This window comes from Orycteropus afer, unplaced genomic scaffold, assembly GCF_000298275.1.
Source record: "Orycteropus afer afer isolate SDZICR_OR568_19922 unplaced genomic scaffold, OryAfe1.0 scaffold00401, whole genome shotgun sequence".
In the NCBI taxonomy this organism is placed as follows: domain Eukaryota; kingdom Metazoa; phylum Chordata; class Mammalia; order Tubulidentata; family Orycteropodidae; genus Orycteropus; species Orycteropus afer.
In genome coordinates this window covers 516,569-522,755 of record NW_006921988.1, presented here as the reverse complement: position 1 = coordinate 522,755, position 6,187 = coordinate 516,569, and positions in this window count along the sequence as shown.

The following is a 6,187-nucleotide window of genomic DNA, read 5'->3' as shown; positions in this document are numbered from 1 at the left end:
GGCAGGAAACCCAGGCTCCGTCTGAGCACACAGACTGTGATGGAGTTCCTGTGGGCCCAGAAGGTAGATGGGAGTGGAGGATGGCCACACCTCCATTCACCAAGAGTAACAAGAGGAATGTTGTACCTTGTCAGTCTTGCAGGTCCCTAGTGTCCTTGGGTTTGTTGGAAAGCAGAACATGTTCTTAAGCCCCAGAAATCTGTGAGAGTGCTGTCTATTTAAATATCCAAAATAGTCAAGCTGCTTTTTAAACCTACAAAATGGTGGCACCCTCCAGACCAGCAAAAGTCCACAGCTCAGCCCACCTATCTCTTCACCTTCTCCCTTTGTTCCCCAGCCACCGTGCACAGTCCTTCGTGCAGTCCCTGGCTAGCAGGGTGACTTTTAGGTTAATTCTTAGGTTCTACCACCACTCAGGAATCTCCAAGCTGTCTGTGCTGTCAGGATCGCTCAGGTTCGCTGCCAGACTGCAGCTCCGTATGTCTCCTTTTTTGGTATTTTCATGAAAATTCTTCTGTTAGTTGGGGTTTAGTCCACTTCTATATCCTTCCCTTCAAGTCTCAGGGATCCAGGATTATCTTCTGTGTCTGTGTTAACTGGTTTCCCTTTTCTTTGTTGAAGAGGGTCTATGCAGTCTTTCTGCCTAGTCTGCCATCTTGCCAGATCTCCCTCTCACCTGCAGTTCATTTTATAAGTCCATCTCTTTCCTCTTGTATTTTAGCATAAGAGGCAAGGGGAGGCCATGTAGCCCCTTTAAGATCTTGCTTAAAAATCTCCTCAGCCAAATATCCAAGCTCATCATTTACATATTCTACTTTCCCCAACATTTGAACATAATTCAGACAGGTTCTTTACCACGCATGAAAAGCATCACCCTTCCTTCATTGTCCAATCACATATTCATCATTTTCTTTTAAAGTCTCATCAGAGCACATTTAATGCCTATACTTTCAACAACACCCTGTTGCTAGAGCCGTATATATTTTCTAAGATGATAGACTTTCTCTATGATTCTCCTCACTTCCTTCTGAGCCCTCACCAGAATTGCCTTTGATGTCCATAATTCTACCAATAGTCTTTTCAGGGAAATCTAGGCTTTTACTATGATTGTTGTTGTATGCCATTGAGTTGATTCTGACTCATAGCAGCCCTGTAAGACAGAATAGATCTGCCTCTTAGGGTTTCCTAGGCTGTAATCTTTACAGGTACAGATCACCACTGGTATAGGGGTTAGGATTCCCTGCACTTATTTTTAGGGGACACAATTCAATCCATTACACCAAGTTATTAAGAATGCTGACTCTTACATATTCTGCTTGTCCTTAATACACTGCAAATTGTATGTGCAAGTCAGAACTCTAAAGTGTTAGCTATGAAGGTCAGTGCTCAAAACAACTGCTGTCTCTCAGTAACCAGAGCTTCCAAAGAAATCCTTAAGGAAGTCCAGAGTGAACTTACTGGAATTGCTCTTTTTGGAGGTTTTTAAAAAAGAAATTAATAAAAATGAGTGCAGGTTTTTATATAAAGCTCATAACTCCAATTATTGTGTAGTCAAAGCATCTATTTGCTAAATCATTTAGATCTGTTCCAAAGAACTTGATCCGTTTGATGCTGGATCTGGCTGGAATCTCTGAGAAAGAACTGTTATGTTTGGAAATATCAACTCTTTTAAGTTTTTAACAGTATCAGGCAAACATTGCCTCCATTTTATAGATAGCCAAAATAAGGCACAGCAAGGTCCGCATAGTTGGTAAGTGGCAGAGTTGGGATTTGAACCTAGGCAGTCTGGTACAGAGCACAGGCTCTCAACCATATAGTGCATTGCCTTAATGTACTATTTTTTTTTTTAATTTTTTTATTGTGATTTGGGTTAAAGTTTACACAGCAAATTCATTTTCAATACAGTAGTTCATACACATTTTGTCTCATGACATTGACTGCAGTTCCCCACAGTGTAACAGCTCTCTTCCCACTTCCTCCCTGTACTTACCTCTTCCCTGTGTCCTTCCCTCCCATGCACTCCCGCTCCCTTGCCCCCATCCCTCTGCAGCTGTCTCCCTGTACAAACACTGCCCTTTTGTTCTCCCATGATTGATCACTCCAAAGAGTGTATCTACCTGATGTAATTGTTCTTAAGGTACTATTTTTGTTAACTAAGTTAGTTACCTCTGTGTTCTTGCTTCTAGTGCCAATCAAACCAGTTGCCATTAAGTTGATTCAGACTCAAGGCAACCCCTTGTGTTTCATAATAGAACCGTACTCCATAAGGTTTTCAATGGCTGGTTTTTCAGAAGTAGGTTTTTCAAATTTTTCTTCTGAGATGCCTTGGAGTAGACTCAAACCTATAACCTTTGGGTTAGCAGCTGAATGCATTAACCATTTGCACTAATCAGGGACTTCCTCCTAATGCAGGGAAGCTTAAAAACAGGGCTAGTAGAGGTCAAAGAAGTCAGCAAGATGTCAAATATACAAAATGTTATTCATGATATGGTGAAGTAGGTACACACACAAGACAGAAAACTTGACAAAATCACATGAGCTCGGAAATGCTTCAAAATTCATTACCTTATATTTGCAGTTCCAGGCAAGAATATTTCTTATCATAACAAGACCAAATAGGAGTAGTATTGTCTACTAGGCCTTAATTCTAAAACAATCAATACTCTTGAAAGTGGCGCTATCCCTGGAACTCGCAGCATTGCAGCTCCGAGCATTTATTAGGGATCGTGTAAGCTATTGTATTGCACTGGGAAAATGTGCTGCAAAGGACCTCTTTAAACTGCTGAGGAGCAAAGACGTCACTTTGAAGACTAAGGTGTGCCTAACTCAAGCCATGGTATTTTTAATCACCCCACATGCATGTGAAAGCTGGACAATGAATAAGGAAGATCGAAGAAGAGTTGATGCTTTTGAGTTGTGGTGTTGGCGAAGAATACTGAAAGTACCATGGACTGCCACAACAAACAAATCTGTCCCAGAAGAAGTGCAGCTGGAATGCTCCTTGGAAGCAAGGATGGCCAGACTTTGTCTCACCTGCTTTGGTCATGCTGTCAGAAGAGACCATTCCTTGGAGAAGGATACTATACTTGATAAAGTAGAGGGTCATCGAAAGAGGGGAAGGCCCTCAACGAGATGGATTGACACAGTGGCTGCAACAATGGGCTCAAGTATAGCAAGGACTGTGAGTGTGACGAACAACCAGGCAGTGTTTCGTGCTGTTGTACAGAGGGTTGCTACGAGTCAGAGCCTACTCTACGTCACCTAATAACAACAACAACAACATGTAAACTATGGAAGTTGCACTTCTCTCCTTTTTTGCATTTCCAGTTTTATGAAATTTTAACAGGTTTTCTGCTTGTATTATGAAATTCAATAAATTGAAATTTAGAAAGCAGAAGAAAAAAGAATACATGTATTAAAATACGACATAATTAGAACTCATTCACTGATATCATCCAATGATAACAATCTTGATCCTTGCAGCTCAATCTTTATTTTCATTAAAAGATATTGTGACCTATTTCTGTACCAAAATATTCTCAATATTCTCTTCTCTGGGTCCATAGCAGTTACCTTGTGGAGATAGCCTTGATTCACAAATAGTCTCCAGGGGAATGTATCATCGTATCACAAAACAAAATGTGTAGGGGAACTGTTGAATGTAAAACAAATCTGCTTCATTTTACAATGACCAAAAAAAAAGTGAATTTACTCTGTGAATCTTCACCCAAATCCTAATAAAAAAAAAAAAAAAAAAAACCACCGTTAAAAATAAATAAATAAATAAACAGCATCCATACAGCTGTGAAATGCCAATGACCACTTCAAAGAAGTAAAACCATGACTTTTTGTCTCCACTGCCACAGGGAAATCTTTCATTATTAAACACAAATTGCACTGTTGAAAGGACAGGACACCAAGGGACTGGTAGACCATGCGATCCTCAGCCTATATGACCATGAGACCAGAAGAACCAGATGGTGCTCAGCTACCACTGTTAACCACTCGGAGGGGGATCTATGTAGAAGATCCTGGATAGAGGAGGATAACAATGGGAAACAAAACTCAAAATTATTAAAAAATAAATAAATAAAAAGACCAGTCTTGTTGATTTGAGAGCCTGTTGAAACCCCTGAGACTAGCTGCCCTTCAGGTCTGGAATTGAACTCCTGTAGCTTCCAGACAAACAGAAGACAAGCATATGAGATGAACATTTACATTAGGTAGATATACTCCTTGTAGAGATCAATCATGGGAGAATAGAAGTGCTCTGTATGCACAGGGAGACAGCTCAGGGGACAGGAGTGCACAGGAAGAAAGGACATAGGGATGAAAGAGGTAACTATTAGGAGGAAGTGGTAAGAGAGCTGTTGCATTGTGGGAAACTGCAATCAATGTCATGAGTCAAAGTGTGTATGAACTCCTGTATGGAAAATGAAATTGCTCTGTAAACTTTCACCCAAATCACAATAAAAATTAAAGAAGAAAAGAAAGGACAGGACACTAAGTAAGAGCCCCAGCCATCAGCACCATCCATAAACCATGGAGTAAATTTGAAATGCCCCAGCTCCAAACTCCTTTTTGTTTTATTTCATCAATAGTTTATTACAAAGAAAGCAATTTCCTATTCTTCTCTTAAAATCTGTTTCCATACCAGTGGAAGGATACAGGCTTGGGATGGTGTTTTGATTACTTCAGTGCCTCTCTAACAGAAGATACCATAAATGGGTGGCTTTAACAAACCAGACTTTGTTCTCTTATAATGGGGGCTAGAAGTCCAAGTTCAAAGTATCAGGTTCTAAAGGTTGGGCGAAAGCCCCTCAACCTTGTGCTTCAGCTCTGTCTCTTGCTCCTGGCCCACTGGAGCTGGAGGCTTTCTTCACTCAGGCAGCTGCTGGCAAACCCAAGGTCGACAAATAAAAAGGCATGGTCCCGATGTTACCAAACCACATGGCAGGCCATAAGTCCAGTAAGAATCCCAAGATCAGCAGACAACATGGCAGGCTGCTAAACAATGACTCAGCTACATGCAGGAGTCAAGAGTACCAAAAGCTTGAGTCCTTTCTCAAAGCTGCTGCTTATATAGTGGAAGCAGATCACAACCCTAAGGCAGCTACTCAGCTGCTCCAGAAGGTTCCACCATAGAGTTGATTACCAGTCTCATCATAGGGAATAACTACATCCAGATGCCCAGCCACTCAAAACCAGGCCCAGCCAAGCTGACACATAATCTTAACTACCACAGACAGACTTGAGTTTGAATTCAGATCTACTTACTGCAGAACAAATTCAAGACAAGCTACTTATGCGTTTGAGCTAGAATTTATTCATATATTTCACCAACTTCATAGGATTATTATTTATTTTCCATAGGATTATAAGGAGGCCTGGTGGCACAATGAAGTGCTCAGTTGCTAAACAAAATGTTGGTGGCTTGAAACCACTCAGTGGCTTCGGGGGAGTAAGACCTGGCAATCTGCTCCCATAAATATTCCATCCTAGAAAACCCTATAAGTAAGAGGAGCGATGGTATGTAAAGCACCTGTGACCAGCATGATAACATTGGGGACAGGGAGGACATCGAATTGTGCATATAAGGTACAGACGACAGAGACTGATACCAATATATGCACAATACTGCATTACCACTAACACCAAACACCAGACTACAGATAAATGCATAGACAACTGAAAAGATCAGATAGGGGTTGGTAAGCAGGAATATACTCTAGTCCAATGATAGATTCAGCTGAGGATAATCTTGCACAGATACTAGTGATACAAAATAACTGCAATCATTACAGAAGCAAGAGAAGACAGATATGGAACAATTCCTCATAGACAGCCAGACGCCATGGGAGAGAGAACCACCAGATCTGCCGACTCAGGACTATAGTATTGGAGAACACCAGGCTCAACTGGCACAACAAAATACATCAAAATCTTGTTCCACAACCTACTTTGGTGAGTAGTGACTGGGGTCTTAAAAGCTTTCAAGCAACCATCTAAGATGAAGCTAATGGTCTCCTCTCATCTGAAGCGAAGAAGAGTGAAGAAAACCAAGGGCATTTGGACCTCAAGACCATTGAACTAGATGGTACCTGGCTATCAATGCCAACCACTCGGGAAGGGATCAAAACTGGAGATTCTGGATAGAGTGGGAGGAAAAACATGGAACAAAATTCAA